General features: G+C 46.9%; 1 long non-coding RNA gene across 1 annotated transcript; it reads left to right on the top strand.

Annotated features, from left to right (window-relative positions):
* Positions 1–14,353: 14,353 nt before the first annotated feature.
* On the top strand, positions 14,354–17,803 carry LOC124028541. Its single transcript, XR_006837608.1, has 3 exons — positions 14,354–14,380; positions 17,556–17,637; positions 17,751–17,803. It is a non-coding gene; the product is annotated as an uncharacterized LOC124028541 (long non-coding RNA).
* Positions 17,804–18,937: the final 1,134 nt, after the last annotated feature.

Below are 18,937 nucleotides of genomic sequence, written 5' to 3'. Positions count from 1 at the left end.
CGCTGGCATCGGAGAATCAGTCTCAGTGCAGAAGTTCATCCTTGACTGGGCAGAAGGAATAGCCAATCAGGATGTAGATTTGATTGACTTCCACCCTGAACTAGCAGATAAGAAGGTGGTCGACGGTAAAGTCGCGTTCATCTTGGATGGTCTGGATGAAAGTCACCTTCCACTGTGTTTCCATAACAACAAATGGTTGTCTAATGTAACTAAGACAACATCAGTGGACGTGCTGCTGACAAACCTCATCAAGGGGAATCTGAAAGACCCACAGAAAGAAGAATACTTCAAGAAGAGATCCAGTGATGATGAAAACCTGTCCAATCATCTCCCACATGAAGACATTGAGGAGTCTCTTCATCACCTGTCACATTTCTGTCTTCACACTGGACTAGTAACCGAAAGGTTGCAAGTTCGAATCCCCGAGCTGACATGGTACAAATCTGTCGTTCTGCCCCTGAACAGGCAGTTAACCCACTGTTCCTAGGCCGTCATTGAAAATAAGAATCTCAATCTCAAGGCTAACCACTAGGTCACATTAAGTGACCAACACTGGCCCAGGGGTTTTCTCCAGATAGTCAATCTCAAGGCTAACCACTGGGTCACGTTAAGTAACCAACTCTTGCCCAGAGGTTTTCTCCAGATAGTCCATCTCAAGGCTAACCACTGGGTCACGTTAAGTAACCAACTCTGGCCCAGAGGTTTTCTCCAGATAGTCCATCTCAAAGCTAACCACTGGGTCACGTTAAGTAACCAACACTGGCCCAGGGTTTCTCCAGATAGTCAATCTCAAGGCTAACCACTGGGTCACATTAAGTAACCAACACTGGCCCAGGGTTTCTCCAGATAGTACATCTCAAGGCTAACCACTGGGTCACGTTAAGTAACCAACACTGGCCCAGGGTTTCTCCAGATAGTCCATCTCAAGGCTAACCACTGGGTCACGTTAAGTAACCAACACTGGCCCAGGGTTTCTCCAGATAGTCCATCTCAAGGCTAACCACTGGGTCACGTTAAGTAACCAACACTGGCCCAGGGTTTCTCCAGATAGTCCATCTCAAGGCTAACCACTGGGTCACATTAAGTAACCAACACTGGCCCAGGGGTTTTCTCCAGATAGTGAATCTCAAAGTTAACCACTGGGTCACATTAAGTAACCAACACTGGCCCAAGGTTTCTCCAGATAGTCAGTCTCAAGGCTAACCACTGGTCACGTTAAGTAACCAACACTGGCCCAGGGTTTCTCCAGATAGTCAATCTCAAGGCTAACCACTGGGTCACATTAAGTAACCAACACTGGCCCAGGGTTTCTCCAGATAGTCCATCTCAAGGCTAACCACTGGGTCACGTTAAGTAACCAACACTGGCCCAGGGTTTCTCCAGATAGTCAATCTCAAGGCTAACCACTGGGTCACATTAAGTAACCAACACTGGCCCAGGGTTTCTCCAGATAGTACATATCAAGGCTAACCACTGGGTCACGTTAAGTAACCAACACTGGCCCAGGGTTTCTCCAGATAGTCCATCTCAAGGCTAACCACTGGGTCACGTTAAGTAACCAACACTGGCCCAAGGTTTCTCCAGATAGTCAGTCTCAAGGCTAACCACTGGGTCACATTAAGTAACCAACACTGGCCCAAGGTTTCTCCAGATAGTCAGTCTCAAGGCTAACCACTGGGTCACGTTAAGTAACCAACACTGGCCCAAGGTTTCTCCAGATAGTCAGTCTCAAGGCTAACCACTGGGTCACGTTAAGTAACCAACACTTCCAGGTAGGTACTGTTAAGGTGTATGACTCCAGTGGTCATGACGCCACCCTGGAGCTTCTCTCACAACTCATCTCTCTATCCTTTCCAGGGACCATCCCTTACCTCCCTCATCAACCCCACTGACATCAAACATTAGACAGGGATCCTTTCCTTTCTGTCTTCCATTAACATTATTGCATGTCTAATCAAACACTTAAATTAAATCATTCAATAACTGTATTTTTACATACCTGATAATCATTTAACCTTTGTGTTTGCTTGTTTACATTTGTCTCCTACCTTGTTCACTTTACTCTGCTCCTGTTCTCCAGGACCTAGTAGTTCTGCCCTGTTGTCTTTACTCTGCTCCTGTTCTCCAGGACCTAGTAGTTCTGCCCTGTTGTCTTTACTCTGCTCCTGTTCTCCAGGACCTAGTAGTTCTGCCCTGTTGTCTTTACTCTGCTCCTGTTCTCCAGGACCTAGTAGTTCTGCCCTGTTGTCTTTAATCTGCTCCTGTTCTCCAGGACCTAGTAGTTCTGCCCTGTTGTCTTTACGCTGCTCCTGTTCTCCAGGACCTAGTAGTTCTGCCCTGTTGTCTTTACTCTGCTCCTGTTCTCCAGGACCCAGGGGGTTCTGCCCTGTTGTCTTTACTCTGCTCCTGTTCTCCAGGACCCAGGGGGTTCTGCCCTGTTGTCTTTACTCTGCTCCTGTTCTCCAGGACCCAGGGGGTTCTGCCCTGTTGTCTTCACTCTGCTCCTGTTCTCCAGGACCCAGGGGGTTCTGCCCTGTTGTCTTTACTCTGCTCCTGTTCTCCAGGACCCAGGGGGTTCTGCCCTGTTATCTTTACTCTGCTCCTGTTCTCCAGGACCCAGAGGGTTCTGCCCTGTTGTCTTTACTCTGCTCCTGTTCTCCAGGACCCAGGGGGTTCTGCCCTGTTGTCTTTACTCTGCTCCTGTTCTCCAGGACCCAGGGGGTTCTGCCCTGTTGTCTTTACTCTGCTCCTGTTCTCCAGGACCCAGGGGGTTTCTGCCCTGTTGTCTTTACTCTGCTCCTGTTCTCCAGGACCCAGGGGGTTCTGCCCTGTTGTCTTTACTCTGCTCATGTTCTCCAGGACCTAGTAGTTCTGCCCTGTTGTCTTTACTCTGCTCCTGTTCTCCAGGACCCAGGGGGTTCTGCCCTGTTGTCTTTACTCTGCTCCTGTTCTCCAGGACCCAGGGGGTTCTGCCCTGTTGTCTTTACTCTGCTCCTGTTCTCCAGGACCCAGGGGGTTCTGCCCTGTTGTCTTCACTCTGCTCCTGTTCTCCAGGACCTAGTAGTTCTGCCCTGTAGTCATTACTCTGCTCCTGTTCTCCAGGACCTAGGGGGGTTCTGCCCTGTTGTCTTTACTCTGCTCCTGTTCTCCAGGACCCAGGGGGTTCTGCCCTGTTTTCTTTACTCTGCTCCTGTTCTCCAGGACATAGGGGGGTTCTGCCCTGTTGTCTTTACTCTGCTCCTGTTCTCCAGGACCTAGGGGGGTTCTGCCCTGTTGCCTTTACTCTGCTCCTGTTCTCCAGGACATAGGGGGGTTCTGCCCTGTTATCTTTACTCTGCTCCTGTTCTCCATGACATAGGGGGGTTCTGCCCTGTTGCCTTTACTCTGCTCCTGTTCTCCAGGACCCAGGGGGGTTCTGCCCTGTTGTCTTTACTCTGCCCCTGTTCTCCAGGACCCAGGGGGTTCTGCCCTGTTGCCTTTACTCTGCTCCTGTTCTCTAGGACCCAGGGGGTTCTGCCCTGTTGCCTTTACTCTGCTCCTGTTCTCCAGGACCCAGGGGGTTCTGCCCTGTTATCTTTACTCTGCTCCTGTTCTCCAGGACCCAGAGGGTTCTGCCCTGTTGTCTTTACTCTGCTCCTGTTCTCCAGGACCCAGGGGGTTCTGCCCTGTTGTCTTTATTCTGCTCCTGTTCTCCAGGACATAGTAGTTCTGCCCTGTTGCCTTTACTCTGCTCCTGTTCTCCAGGACCTAGGGGGGTTCTGCCCTGTTGCCTTGACTCTGCTCCTGTTCTCCAGGACCCAGGGGGTTCTGCCCTGTTGTCTTTAATCTGCTCCTGTTCTCCAGGACCCAAGGGGTTCTGCCCTGTTGTCTTTACTCTGCTCCTGTTCTCCAGGACCCAGGGGGTTCTGCCCTGTTGCCTTTACTCTGCTCCTGTTCTCCAGGACCTAGTAGTTCTGCCCTGTTGTCTTTAATCTGCTCCTGTTCTCCAGGACCTAGTAGTTCTGCCCTGTTGTCTTTACTCTGCTCCTGTTCTCCAGGACCCAGGGGGTTCTGCCCTGTTGTCTTTACTCTGCTCATGTTCTCCAGGACCTAGTAGTTCTGCCCTGTTGTCTTTACTCTGCTCCTGTTCTCCAGGACCCAGGGAGTTCTGCCCTGTTGTCTTTACTCTGCTCCTGTTCTCCAGGACCCAGGGGTTTCTGCCCTGTTCCCTTTACTCTGCTCCTGTTCTCCAGGACCCAGGGGGTTTCTGCCCTGTTCCCTTTGGGCACGTAATGTGAGCTGAACAGATTAGCTATAAAAACACTATCACTGCAAACACTCAGAACAAAGATGGCAGCAGCACCTGGACATGGCAGTTTCCCTCTTCGAGTCAACAACCTGTTGAAAAACAGGCAGAATCTCTCATCCACACAATACTTCCCTCCTCTCTATTCCTCCCATCCACACAATACATCCCTCCTCTCTATTCCTCCCATCCACACAATACTTCCCTCCTCTCTATTCCTCCAATCCACACAATACTTCCCTCCTCTCTATTCCTCCCATCCACACAATACTTCCCTCCTCCCATCCACACAATACTTCCCTCCTCTCATCCACACAATACTTCCCTCCTCTCTATTCCTCCCATCCACACAATACTTCCCTCCTCTCTATTCCTCCCATCCACACAATACTTCCCTCCTCTCTATTCCTCCCATCCACACAATACATCCCTCCTCTCTATTCCTCCCATCCACACAATACATCCCTCCTCTCTATTCCTCCCATCCACACAATACTTCCCTCCTCTCTATTCCTCCCATCCACACAATACTTCCCTCCTCTCTATTCCTCCCATCCACACAATACTTCCCTCCTCTCTATTCCTCCCATCCACACAATACTTCCCTCCTCTCTATTCCTCCCATCCACACAATACTTCCCTCCTCTCTATTCCTCCCATCCACACAATACTTCCCTCCTCTCTATTCCTCCCATCCACACAATACTTCCCTCCTCTCTATTCCTCCCATCCACACAATACTTCCTCCTCTCTATTCCTCCCATCCACACAATACTTCCCTCCTCTCTATTCCTCCCATCCACACAATACCTCCCTCCTCTCTATTCCTCCCATCCACACAATACTTCCCTCCTCTCTATTCCTCCCATCCACACAATACTTCCCTCCTCTCTATTCCTCCCATCCACACAATACTTCCCTCCTCTCTATTCCTCCCATCCACACAATACTTCCCTCCTCTCTATTCCTCCCATCCACACAATACTTCCCTCCTCTCTATTCCACACACCAGATGTTTGTATTTCAGTCTATGATTTCCATGTGAGTGTATATGAAAATCAGAAAGTAAATTGACACACGTACCGAAACAAAGATCAATGGTTATGTATTAAAATCTAAAATATTTCTAGATTGGTTTTCACAGCTGCTTCATACGGTGTTCGTTATTGTAAATTGTGACGTATCCCTTGATGGTATTTGTTAGTTCAAGAGCGTCTGCTAAATGACTTAAATGTAAAATGTAAATGTAATTCGTTGTATCATAAGACATGCAATATATATCCAATCACAAGGGTGGGATTTAAAAAAATAAAATAATTAAGGTCTAAAATGATTTCAGTGTAGATAAGGGAATGCCTGTTTAAAATGAAAACATGCCAGCCAGACAAGCCAGTGTGTGCATCACTGTATGTGATTCAAATGTATTTGCATATGAATGGAGTGAAATTTGCTCACTTTCTGATCTGTAAGGTAAGTAGCATTAATGTGTGTGTGGAGGGCACTGAACTTATATTATGTTTACCCTGATGCCTGTTAATTCATTTAAAAGCAGAAGATGGTAAAATAACATTAATCACAATGGTTGTGCAAATGAATAGGAATACATTTAGCCTCATTGGTAATAAATATGACGTGGGGGAAAGTCGGGATCCTAGTCAGGCTTTTGTTTGTCAATTTCAGATTAAATATAGGTCTTCATGTGTATCAAATCTGTAGGCAATTGTGAGCTAAATCAATGACAAACAGCTTAAAATGTTCAGGCTTCATCATGATCTGTGATCATAACAGGCTGTTTTCGGTTCCGTTTAGTCTAAGGATATGCGTAAGAACGCAACTGCACTGAAATGAATAGCCTGATTCAATGGGATCCTTCTGAATAATACATGTTTTTATCTGTTAAGCTGTTTGGTCGATGCGTAGACCCATACCGATTCTAACTTCTTGGTATTTTGCATTAGGCATAGCTCTACATTGCAGAGCATTTAATAAACCAACCACATTTTCCTGTGATGTTTAGGCTGAGCAAGACCTTCGATAGGCTAGTAGACTGTGGAAATAATAGTGGAGTTTTATCATTGTTATAGCCTAGATCGTTCTATAAAATCTGGACCGTTGCTTTTCATATGGCTAAGCAAACAAGTGGTAGCATATGCTTTTTACACATCTCTATAACAAGGCCTATATCCTCTCATACTCCCTCAATTCAAACCCTGCTTTTAACCATAAAACATCTCCACATGAATATATAGATGAAGGATTTGCATCTGTTAATCCAGTAAACTGGGAAATGGGGAGAAAACGAGGTCAAATTATGACATCAGTGGTTTTCAGGTCAGAGAAAAGATGTCAGAGATTCCGAGTTGGGTGACTGTTCAAAACAAAACCAAAGTCTGAGCTCGTTTTTTTCAGAGTTTCCAGTTGTCTTGAACGCCCTGAAGTCGGAAGTCAGAGATTGCTGACTTGTGAGTTGTTTTGAATGCGCCACTAGAGACCTAGGCTACCTCCAATAAAGAAAATGAAAGTCAGTTGTGTGCCTTCCGCATTTAACCCAACCCCTCTGAATCAGAGAGGTGCGGGAGGCTGCCTTAATCAACATCCACAGTCACCTGGGAAACAGTGCTTTGCTCAGGCAAAACAACAACAAAAAATTTTATTGTTAGCTTTGGGATTTGATCCAGCAACATTTTGGTTACTGTCCCAACGCTCTGACCATTAGGCTACCAAGATAACCTTGATTTTGTATTGATGTGAGAAATAGGTATATCTACACAGTAATGGTGGCTGCGATATCAACTAGCCTAATAATTTTTGCTTTGAGGTGATAGGCCTATTTTAACTCAATAGACAAATTAAATAGATGAACTAAACAGCCACTTAAACTAACACCTAAAACATGTAGCCGTTTTTAAGGCGTTCATGGTAAGATCATTCATAATAAACGTACACACAAACTGACACGTGACACGTACACACAAACTGACACGTGACACGTACACACAAACTGACACGCGACACGTTACACGACGTGAACACTACGTCTACATGATGTGTACGTGTCAAGTGACGTGAACGTGTTGGCAGTTTGACGCCTTAGAAACAAACTTGTCTCCATTGACTGTCCATATTAATTAATGCCATTATTTTATGGTGCTAGGAAAACTTTAGGTGGCTTGGTGAGAGGCATCAGTAGCTTCACGAGGCTTAATTCTGGCATGAATAACCCCCTATAGTCCAGCGACCAACGAGAGGCAGTAACAAGGGGCGGGTTCTTATGATTTCCTGACTAGCCCAGCCTAGGCATAGCCCGTTTCCAATTCTTCTGCTTCATGGGTCTATTATATTCATTAACGTCGTGGACAGGTCTATTGTTGACCTATTTAAATAGGCCACAGACAAATACGAGAACGAGGCTATTATCTGTTAATGTCCCACCAAAAGAGTAAGTAACTTTTTGACGTTAACTTCAAAATTCGCAAAAAGCGCTCAACAAGGAAGTAAAAACGAAAGGCCATCAAAAGAATGTAGACGAAGAAACAATTATCAGGTTAATCTTTTTTTTCTTCGTCTTTAGGTAGGAGAACAGACTTAGTCTACTTATGTCATGATGTATACAGTGTATCTCTTCTCTAGGCAGGTTTCTATGGACTATCGACAAAAGCCATGTCGGGACAAAAAATATCTAATAATTGCGTCATGTGTAATGGAAACGGCAGATATAGGAGACGTTTTCAAAAGATCAACAGGTGTGGATTTTTCTTTTGTCGGACTTTCTTTATTGTGACAAAGTATGATGGAAACGATGTTTCTTGAATAAATGTTAATTACCGAATAGGCTAATTTTGAAGGTACGGAGGTCACGTGATGTCATCATGTAACTTTAAGCGCCACGTCCAACTATGAAAAATAATTTATTAACAGGACAAGGATTGTTCTGACTTTAAAGAATGCTTGAATTTCTTCGCCTTGCTTTTCTGGTTGGCTGGCAAGTTACACCATTACATTTTTCAAGATCTAATAGAGTGCACGTTTCTGCATGGCACGGACGGCGATACGTTGGCACATGATGAATGATTACAATATGGCAAATATTAGTAAATTATTGCATTCTGTTCATGCTGGCTTTCACAGGCTACCTGAGACATGAAACCAATAGGTGGGAGGGCAGACAGGCTACCTGAGACATGAAACAGACAGGCTACCTGAGACATGAAACAGACAGGTGGGAGGGCAGACATTCAATAATGCGCATTTTATTTTAGGTGATGTCATTACGCAAAGCTATTTTTATTGAGACAAGATAGTTGATTGGAAACGCACCCTAGCAGGCAATTGTCTAATCAATTTTCTATGCACACTTTCTAAATGTTGACAACAACAAAAATCGCTGGACAAGTTCATAGAAACATAAGCTAGGTTTCCATCAAATTGGCGACAGATTTTAATGTGAATATTGTAATATCTGCATCAAAAACAATATGCGCATTTCCCCCGATCAAATTGACTTGTTGTGGACGGTGGCGATTTTAGCATGTACATTTTGGTGGGGCAAAAAAACTAAATATTTTGAGTGCATGTCAGCAAAGCCACTACACAACACAACAGTAAACAATACATTCATTTCACTATAACGATGACAAACGGTGCCCACAAACTGTTACGACCTACATAAAGCCTTACCTTACCACTGCTACACCTGGCTATCAGCGGAGCCTTGTCTGGCAGCAAAACATTCAGCCTCATTTACTGCCTTTTTTAAAACATAGCTGATATGGCTGACTTGCTTAAACAAATGTGGTTTCTACTGGCAATTAAGATGTACAAACTATGGCATCAGGGGACGATAAGCGGCAATCCATCATTTTGATTAATACAATAATGAGCAATCTAGGACTGACGTAGTCAATATAACTATTTGTTAAGCGCTTTTGAAATGTACAGCGACAGTATTCAGAACATGGGCCGTTCTTACAGTGTTCTCCCTGTACACCAAGTCAGACGTAGGATAAATAAAGAGACATACAAGCAGACAATTAAATCTCTTTCAATATTAGATGATTGCATTTCTCGAAAACAGGTTATAGGCTATATGTGCACCACCAAGTCAGAACGGTAACGTTTGGTGAAATTAAGAGGTGAGAAATATATCAAATTATTAGAGTGAGTTACATGGGCTACTAACAGCTTACTACACAACATACACTTAGTATTACTTTGGGGGCGGCAGGGTAGCCTAGTGGTTAGAGCAGTGGACTAGTAACCAAAAGGTTGCAAGATCAAATCCCCGAGTTGACAAGGCAAAAAATCTGTTGTTCTGCCCCTGAACAAGGCAGTTAACCCACTGTACAGAGTATTTTGTGGACTTACATTCATTTTAATTCCACTTTGTAACACAATATAATGTGAAGAAATCCAAGGGGGTGTAGACTTCCTATATGCACTGGGGGGTGTAGACTTCCTATATGCACTGGGGGTGTAGACTTCCTATATGCACTGGGGGGTGTAGACTTCCTATATGCACTGGGGGTGTAGACTTCCTATATGCACTGGGGGGGGTGTAGACTTCCTATATGCACTGGGGGGTGTAGACTTCCTATATGCACTGGGGGTGTAGACTTCCTATATGCACTGGGGGGTGTAGACTTCCTATATGCACTGGGGGGGGGGTAGACTTCCTATATGCACTGGGGGTGTAGACTTCCTATATGCACTGGGGGGTGTAGACTTCCTATATGCACTGGGGGGTGTAGACTTCCTATATGCACTGGGGGTGTAGACTTCCTATATGCACTGGGGGGGGGGGGGGTGTAGACTTCCTATATGCACTGGGGGGTGTAGACTTCCTATATGCACGGGGGGTGTAGACTTCCTATATGCACTGGGGGGTGTAGACTTCCTATATGCACTGGGGGTGTAGACTTCCTATATGCACTGGGGGTGTAGACTTCCTATATGCACTGGGGGGTGTAGACTTCCTATATGCACTGGGGGGTGTAGACTTCCTATATGCACTGGGGGGGGGGGGTGTAGACTTCCTATATGCACTGGGGGGTAGACTTCCTATATGCACGGGGGGGTAGACTTCCTATATGCACTGGGGGGGTGTAGACTTCCTATATGCACTGGGGGTGACTTCCTATATGCACTGGGGGGGTGTAGACTTCCTATATGCACTGGGGGGTGTAGACTTCCTATATGCACTGGGGGGGTGTAGACTTCCTATATGCACTGGGGGGGGGGTGTAGACTTCCTATATGCACTGGGGGGGGTGTAGACTTCCTATATGCACGGGGGTGTAGACTTCCTATATGCACTGGGGGGGTGTAGACTTCCTATATGCACTGGGGGGTGTAGACTTCCTATATGCACTGGGGGGTGTAGACTTCCTATATGCACTGGGGGGTGTGTAGACTTCCTATATGCACTGGGGGGGTGTAGACTTCCTATATGCACTGGGGGGTGTAGACTTCCTATATGCACTGGGGGTGTAGACTTCCTATATGCACTGGGGGGGGGTGTAGACTTCCTATATGCACTGGGGGGGGGGTGTAGACTTCCTATATGCACTGGGGGGTGTAGACTTCCTATATGCACTGGGGGGTGTAGACTTCCTATATGCACTGGGGGGGGGTGTAGACTTCCTATATGCACTGGGGGGTGTAGACTTCCTATATGCACTGGGGGTGTAGACTTCCTATATGCACTGGGGGTGTAGACTTCCTATATGCACTGGGGGGGTGTAGACTTCCTATATGCACTGGGGGTGTAGACTTCCTATATGCACTGGGGGGTGTAGACTTCCTATATGCACTGGGGGGTGTAGACTTCCTATATGCACTGGGGGTGTAGACTTCCTATATGCACTGGGGGGGTGTAGACTTCCTATATGCACTGGGGGGGTGTAGACTTCCTATATGCACTGGGGGGTGTAGACTTCCTATATGCACTGGGGGGTGTAGACTTCCTATATGCACTGGGGGGGGGTGTAGACTTCCTATATGCACTGGGGGTGTAGACTTCCTATATGCACTGGGGGTGTAGACTTCCTATATGCACTGGGGGGGTGTAGACTTCCTATATGCACTGGGGGGTGTAGACTTCACTGGGGGGGGGGTGTAGACTTCCTATATGCACTGGGGGGTGTAGACTTCCTATATGCACTGGGGGGTGTAGACTTCCTATATGCACTGGGGGGTGTAGACTTCCTATATGCACTGGGGGTGTAGACTTCCTATATGCACTGGGGGTGTAGACTTCCTATATGCACTGGGGGGTGTAGACTTCCTATATGCACTGGGGGGTGTAGACTTCCTATATGCACTGGGGGGGGGGTGTAGACTTCCTATATGCACTGGGGGTGTAGACTTCCTATATGCACGGGGGGGTGTAGACTTCCTATATGCACTGGGGGGGGTGTAGACTCCTATATGCACTGGGGGGGGGTGTAGACTTCCTATATGCACTGGGGGGTGTAGACTTCCTATATGCACTGGGGGTGTAGACTTCCTATATGCACTGGGGGTGTAGACTTCCTATATGCACTGGGGGGGTGTACACTTCCTATATGCACTGGGGGGGTGTAGACTTCCTATATGCACTGGGGGGTGTAGACTTCCTATATGCACTGGGGGGGGTGTAGACTTCCTATATGCACTGGGGGGGTGTAGACTTCCTATATGCACTGGGGGTGTAGACTTCCTATATGCACTGGGGGGTGTAGACTTCCTATATGCACTGGGGGTGTAGACTTCCTATATGCACTGGGGGGGGGGGGGTGTAGACTTCCTATATGCACTGGGGGGTGTAGACTTCCTATATGCACTGGGGGGTGTAGACTTCCTATATGCACTGGGGGGTGTAGACTTCCTATATGCACTGGGGGGTGTAGACTTCCTATATGCACTGGGGGGGTGTAGACTTCCTATATGCACTGGGGGGGTGTAGACTTCCTATATGCACTGGGGGGTGTAGACTTCCTATATGCACTGGGGGGGTGTAGACTTCCTATATGCACTGGGGGGTGTAGACTTCCTATATGCACTGGGGGTGTAGACTTCCTATATGCACTGGGGGGGTGTAGACTTCCCCTATATGCACTGGGGGGTGTAGACTTCCTATATGCACGGGGGGGGGTACACTTCCTATATGCACTGGGGGGGGGGGTGTAGACTTCCTATATGCACTGGGGGTGTAGACTTCCTATATGCACTGGGGGGGTGTAGACTTCCTATATGCACTGGGGGGTGTAGACTTCCTATATGCACTGGGGGGGTGTAGACTTCCTATATGCACTGGGGGTGTAGACTTCCTATATCCACTGGGGGTGTAGACTTCCTATATGCACTGGGGGGTGTAGACTTCCTATATGCACTGGGGGGCACTGGGGTGTAGACTTCCTATATGCACTGGGGGGGGTGTAGACTTCCTATATGCACTGGGGGGGGGGGTGTAGACTTCCTATATGCACTGGGGGGTGTAGACTTCCTATATGCACTGGGGGGTGTAGACTTCCTATATGCACTGGGGGGTGTAGACTTCCTATATGCACTGGGGGGGGGTGTACACTTCCTATATGCACTGGGGGGGTAGACTTCCTATATGCACTGGGGGGGGGGTAGACTTCCTATATGCACTGGGGGGGGTGTAGACTTCCTATATGCACTGGGGGGGTGTAGACTTCCTATATGCACTGGGGGGGGGGGTACACTTCCTATATGCACTGGGGGGGGGGTGTAGACTTCCTATATGCACTGAATGTACAATATATGCATGTAAAATCAGTTCAATGAAAATGGCAATTCTAATGGGTGTACTATAGAGGAGGGAGGTCATTAAGTGGTTTTAGATTATTTTATGATGTTGTTTGGACAGCTGGAAGCGATTTGAAAATTGGATTTGATTTAATAACCACAGCTGGTGGGTTTTTTTCTCCCCAATCTCGTGGTATCCAATTATTAGTAATTACTATCTTGTCTACAGATCCCGGTTCGATTCCGGTTTGTGTTGCAGGAGGCCGCGACCGGGAGACCCATGAGGCGACACACAATTTGCCCAGTGTCGTCCGGGGTAGGGGAGGGTTTGGCCCAGTGTCGTCCGGGTTAGGGGAGGGTTTGGCCCAGTGTCGTCCGGGGTAGGGGAGGGTTTGGCCCAGTGTCGTCCGGGGTAGGGGAGGGTTTGGCCCAGTGTCGTCCGGGGTAGGGGAGGGTTTGGCCCAGTGTCGTCCGGGGTAGGGGAGGGTTTGGCCCAGTGTCGTCCGGGGGTAGGGGAGGGTTTGGCCCAGTGTCGTCCGGGTTAGGGGAGGGTTTGGCCCAGTGTCGTCTGGGTTAGGGGAGGGTTTGGCCCAGTGTCGTCCGGGTTAGGGGAGGGTTTGGCCCAGTGTCGTCTGGGTTAGGGGAGGGTTTGGCCCAGTGTCGTCCGGGGTAGGGGAGGGTTTGGCCCAGTGTCGTCCGGGGTAGGGAGGGTTTGGCCCAGTGTCGTCCGGGGTAGGGGAGGGTTTGGCCCAATGTCGTCCGGGGTAGGGGAGGGTTTGGCCCAGTGTCGTCCGGGGTAGGGGAGGGTTTGGCCCAGTGTCGTCCGGGGTAGGGGAGGGTTTGGCCCAGTGTCGTCCGGGGTAGGGGAGGGTTTGGCCCAGTGTCGTCCGGGTTAGGGGAGGGTTTGGCCCAGTGTCGTCCGGGTTAGGGGAGGGTTTGGCCCAGTGTCGTCCGGGGTAGGGAGGGTTTGGCCCAGTGTCGTCTGGGTTAGGGGAGGGTTTGGCCCAGTGTCGTCCGGGTTAGGGGAGGGTTTGGCCCAGTGTCGTCCGGGGTAGGGGAGGGTTTGACCGGCCGGGATGTCCTTGTCCCATCGCGCTCTAGCGACTCCTGTGGCGGGCCGGGCGCATGCACACTGACACGGTCTCCAGGTGTACGGTGTTTCCTTCTGACACATTGGTGCGTCTGGCATCCGGGTTAAGCATTGTGTCAAGAAGCGGTGTAGCTTGGTGGGGTTGTGTTTCGGAGGACACACGGCTCACGACCTTCACCTCCTCCGAGTCTGTATGGGAGTTGCAGCAATGGGACAAGTCCCTGTGTGATATGATAAAGCCACTAGTCTGTACTGCAGGTCCCTGTGTGATATGATAAAGACTAGTCTGTACTGCAGGTCCCTGTGTGATATGATAAAGCCACTAGTCTGTACTGCAGGTCCCTGTGTGATATGATAAAGCCACTAGTCTGTACTGCAGGTCTCTGTGTGATATGATGAAGCCACTAGTCTGTACTGCAGGTCTCTGTGTGATATGATAAAGCCACTAGTCTGTACTGCAGGTCTCTGTGTGATATGATAAAGACTAGTCTGTACTGCAGGTCTCTGTGTGATATGATAAAGCCACTAGTCTGTACTGCAGGTCAGGTCTCTGTGTGATATGATAAAGCCACTAGTCTGTACTGCAGGTCTCTGTGTGATATGATAAAGCCACTAGTCTGTACTGCAGGTCTCTGTGTGATATGATAAAGCCACTAGTCTGTACTGCAGGTCTCTGTGTGATATGATAAAGCCACTAGTCTGTACTGCAGGTCTCTGTGTGATATGATAAAGCCACTAGTCTGTACTGCAGGTCTCTGTGTGATATGATAAAGCCACTAGTCTGTACTGCAGGTCTCTGTGTGATATGATAAAGCCACTAGTCTGTACTGCAGGTCTCTGTGTGATATGATAAAGCCACTAGTCTGTCTCTGTGTGATATGATAAAGACTAGTCTGTACTGGGTCTCTGTGTGATATGATAAAGCCACTAGTCTGTACTGCAGGTCTCTGTGTGATATGATAAAGACTAGTCTGTACTGCAGGTCTCTGTGTGATATGATAAAGCACTAGTCTGTCTGCAGGTCTCTGTGTGATATGATAAAGACTAGTCTGTACTGCAGGTCTCTGTGTGATATGATAAAGACTAGTCTGTACTGCAGGTCTCTGTGTGATATGATAAAGCCACTAGTCTGTACTGCAGGTCTCTGTGTGATATGATAAAGCCACTAGTCTGTACTGCAGGTCTCTGTGTGATATGATAAAGACACTAGTCTGTACTGCAGGTCTCTGTGTGATATGATAAAGCCACTAGTCTGTACTGCAGGTCTCTGTGTGATATGATAAAGCCACTAGTCTGTACTGCAGGTCTCTGTGTGATATGATAAAGACACTAGTCTGTACTGCAGGTCTCTGTGTGATATGATAAAGCCACTAGTCTGTACTGCAGGTCTCTGTGTGATATGATAAAGAAACTAGTCTGTACTGCAGGTCTCTGTGTGATATGATAAAGACTAGTCTGTACTGCAGGTCTCTGTGTGATATGATAAAGAAACTAGTCTGTACTGCAGGTCTCTGTGTGATATGATAAAGACTAGTCTGTACTGCAGGTCTCTGTGTGATATGATAAAGCCACTAGTCTGTACTGCAGGTCCCTGTGTGATATGATAAAGACTAGTCTGTACTGCAGGTCTCTGTGTGATATGATAAAGCCACTAGTCTGTACTGCAGGTCTCTGTGTGATATGATAAAGACTAGTCTGTACTGCAGGTCTCTGTGTGATATGATAAAGCCACTAGTCTGTACTGCAGGTCTCTGTGTGATATGATAAAGACTAGTCTGTACTGCAGGTCTCTGTGTGATATGATAAAGACTAGTCTGTACTGCAGGTCTCTGTGTGATATGATAAAGACTAGTCTGTACTGCAGGTCTCTGTGTGATATGATAAAGACTAGTCTGTACTGCAGGTCTCTGTGTGATATGATAAAGCCACTAGTCTGTACTGCAGGTCTCTGTGTATGATAAAGCCACTGATAAAGCCACTGTGTGATATGATAAAGCTGTCTGTACTGCAGGTCTCTGTGTGATATGATAAAGACTAGTCTGTACTGCAGGTCTCTGTGTGATATGATAAAGCCACTAGTCTGTACTGCAGGTCTCTGTGTGATATGATAAAGCCACTAGTCTGTACTGCAGGTCTCTGTGTGATATGATAAAGACACTAGTCTGTACTGCAGGTCTCTGTGTGATATGATAAAGCCACTAGTCTGTACTGCAGGTCTCTGTGTGATATGATAAAGCCACTAGTCTGTACTGCAGGTCTCTGTGTGATATGATAAAGCCACTAGTCTGTACTGCAGGTCTCTCTGTGTGATATGATAAAGCCACTAGTCTGTACTGCAGGTCTCTGTGTGATATGATAAAGCCACTAGTCTGTACTGCAGGTCTCTGTGTGATATGATAAAGCCACTAGTCTGTACTGCAGGTCTCTGTGTGATATGATAAAGCCACTAGTCTGTACTGCAGGTCTCTGTGTGATATGATAAAGCCACTAGTCTGTACTGCAGGTCTCTGTGTGATATGATAAAGCCACTAGTCTGTACTGCAGGTCTCTGTGTGATATGATAAAGACTAGTCTGTACTGCAGGTCTCTGTGTGATATGATAAAGAAGACTAGTCTGTACTGCAGGTCTCTGTGTGATATGATAAAGCCACTAGTCTGTACTGCAGGTCTCTCTGTGTGATATGATAAAGATAGTCTGTACTGATCTCTGTGTGATAAGCCACTAGTCTGTACTGCAGGTCTCTGTGTGATATGATAAAGACTAGTCTGTAGTCTCTGTGTGATATGATAAAGCCACTGCAGGTCTCTGTGTGATATGATAAAGCCACTAGTCTGTACTGCAGGTCTCTGTGTGATATGATAAAGCCACTAGTCTGTACTGCAGGTCTCTGTGTGATATGATAAAGACTAGTCTGTACTGCAGGTCTCTGTGTGATATGATAAAGCCACTAGTCTGTACTGCAGGTCTCTGTGTGATATGATAAAGACTAGTCTGTACTGCAGGTCTCTGTGTGATATGATAAAGCCACTAGTCTGTACTGCAGGTCTCTGTGTGATATGATAAAGCTAGTCTGTACTGCAGGTCTCTGTGTGATATGATAAAGCCACTAGTCTGTACTGCAGGTCTCTGTGTGATATGATAAAGCCACTCTGTACTGCAGGTCTGTACTGTCTGTACTGGTCTCTGTGTGATATGATAAAGACTAGTCTGTACTGCAGGTCTCTGTGTGATATGATAAAGACTAGTCTGTACTGCAGGTCTCTGTGTGATATGATAAAGACTGTCTGTACTGCAGGTCTCTGTGTGATATGATAAAGCCACTAGTCTGTACTGCAGGTCTCTGTGTGATATGATAAAGACTAGTCTGTCTGCAGGTCTCTGTGTGATATGATAAAGCCACTAGTCTGTACTAGTCTGTACTGATAAAGACAGGTCTCTCTGTGATATGATAAAGCCACTAGTCTGTACTGCAGGTCTCTGTGTGATATGATAAAGCCACTAGTCTGTACTGCAGGTGTGGTCTCTGTGTGATATGATAAAGCCACTAGTCTCTGTGTGATATGATAAAGCCACTAGTCTGTACTGCAGGTCTCTGTGTGATATGATAAAGACTAGTCTGTACTGCAGGTCTCTGTGTGATATGATAAAGCCACTAGTCTGTACTGCAGGTCTCTGTGTGATATGATAAAGACTAGTCTGTACTGCAGGTCTCTGTGTGATATGATAAAGACTAGTCTGTACTGCAGGTCTCTGTGTGATATGATAAAGCCACTAGTCTGTACTGCAGGTCAGGTCTCTGTGTGATATGATAAAGCCACTAGTCTGTACTGCAGGTCTCTGTGTGATATGATAAAGCCACTAGTCTGTACTGCAGGTCTCTGTGTGATATGATAAAGCCACTAGTCTGTACTGCAGGTCTCTGTGTGATATGATAAAGCCACTAGTCTGTACTGCAGGTCTCTGTGTGATATGATAAAGACTAGTCTGTACTGCAGGTCTCTGTGTGATATGATAAAGCCACTAGTCTGTACTGCAGGTCTCTGTGTGATATGATAAAGACTAGTCTGTACTGCAGGTCTCTGTGTGATATGATAAAGACTAGTCTGTACTGCAGGTCTCTGTGTGATATGATAAAGCCACTAGTCTGTACTGCAGGTCTCTGTGTGATATGATAAAGCCACTAGTCTGTACTGCAGGTCTCTGTGTGATATGATAAAGCCACTAGTCTGTACTGCAGGTCTCTGTGTGATATGATAAAGCCACTAGTCTGTACTGCAGGTCTCTGTGTGATATGATAAAGCCACTAGTCTGTACTGCAGGTCTCTGTGTGATATGATAAAGACTAGTCTGTACTGATCTCCGTGTGATGATAAAGCCACTAGTCTGTACTGCAGGTCTCTGTGTGATATGATAAAGACTAGTCTGTACTGCAGGTCTCTGTGTGATATCTCTGATAAAGCCACTAGTCTGTACTGCAGGTCTCTGTGTGATATGATAAAGACTAGTCTGTACTGCAGGTCTCTGTGTGATATGATAAAGCCACTAGTCTGTACTGCAGGTCTCTGTGTGATATGATAAAGCCACTAGTCTGTACTGCAGGTCTCTGTGTGATATGATAAAGACACTAGTCTGTACTGCAGGTCTCTGTGTGATATGATAAAGCCACTAGTCTGTACTGCAGGTCTCTGTGTGATATGATAAAGCCACTAGTCTGTACTGCAGGTCTCTGTGTGATATGATAAAGCCACTAGTCTGTACTGCAGGTCTCTGTGTGATATGATAAAGCCACTAGTCTGTACTGCAGGTCTCTGTGT

The sequence above is a fragment of the Oncorhynchus gorbuscha genome, unplaced genomic scaffold (genome assembly GCF_021184085.1).
Source record: "Oncorhynchus gorbuscha isolate QuinsamMale2020 ecotype Even-year unplaced genomic scaffold, OgorEven_v1.0 Un_scaffold_4409, whole genome shotgun sequence".
NCBI lineage: Eukaryota > Metazoa > Chordata > Actinopteri > Salmoniformes > Salmonidae > Oncorhynchus > Oncorhynchus gorbuscha.
Note: the sequence above shows the minus strand (reverse complement) of the source record. Positions and strands in the feature narration are given on the sequence as shown.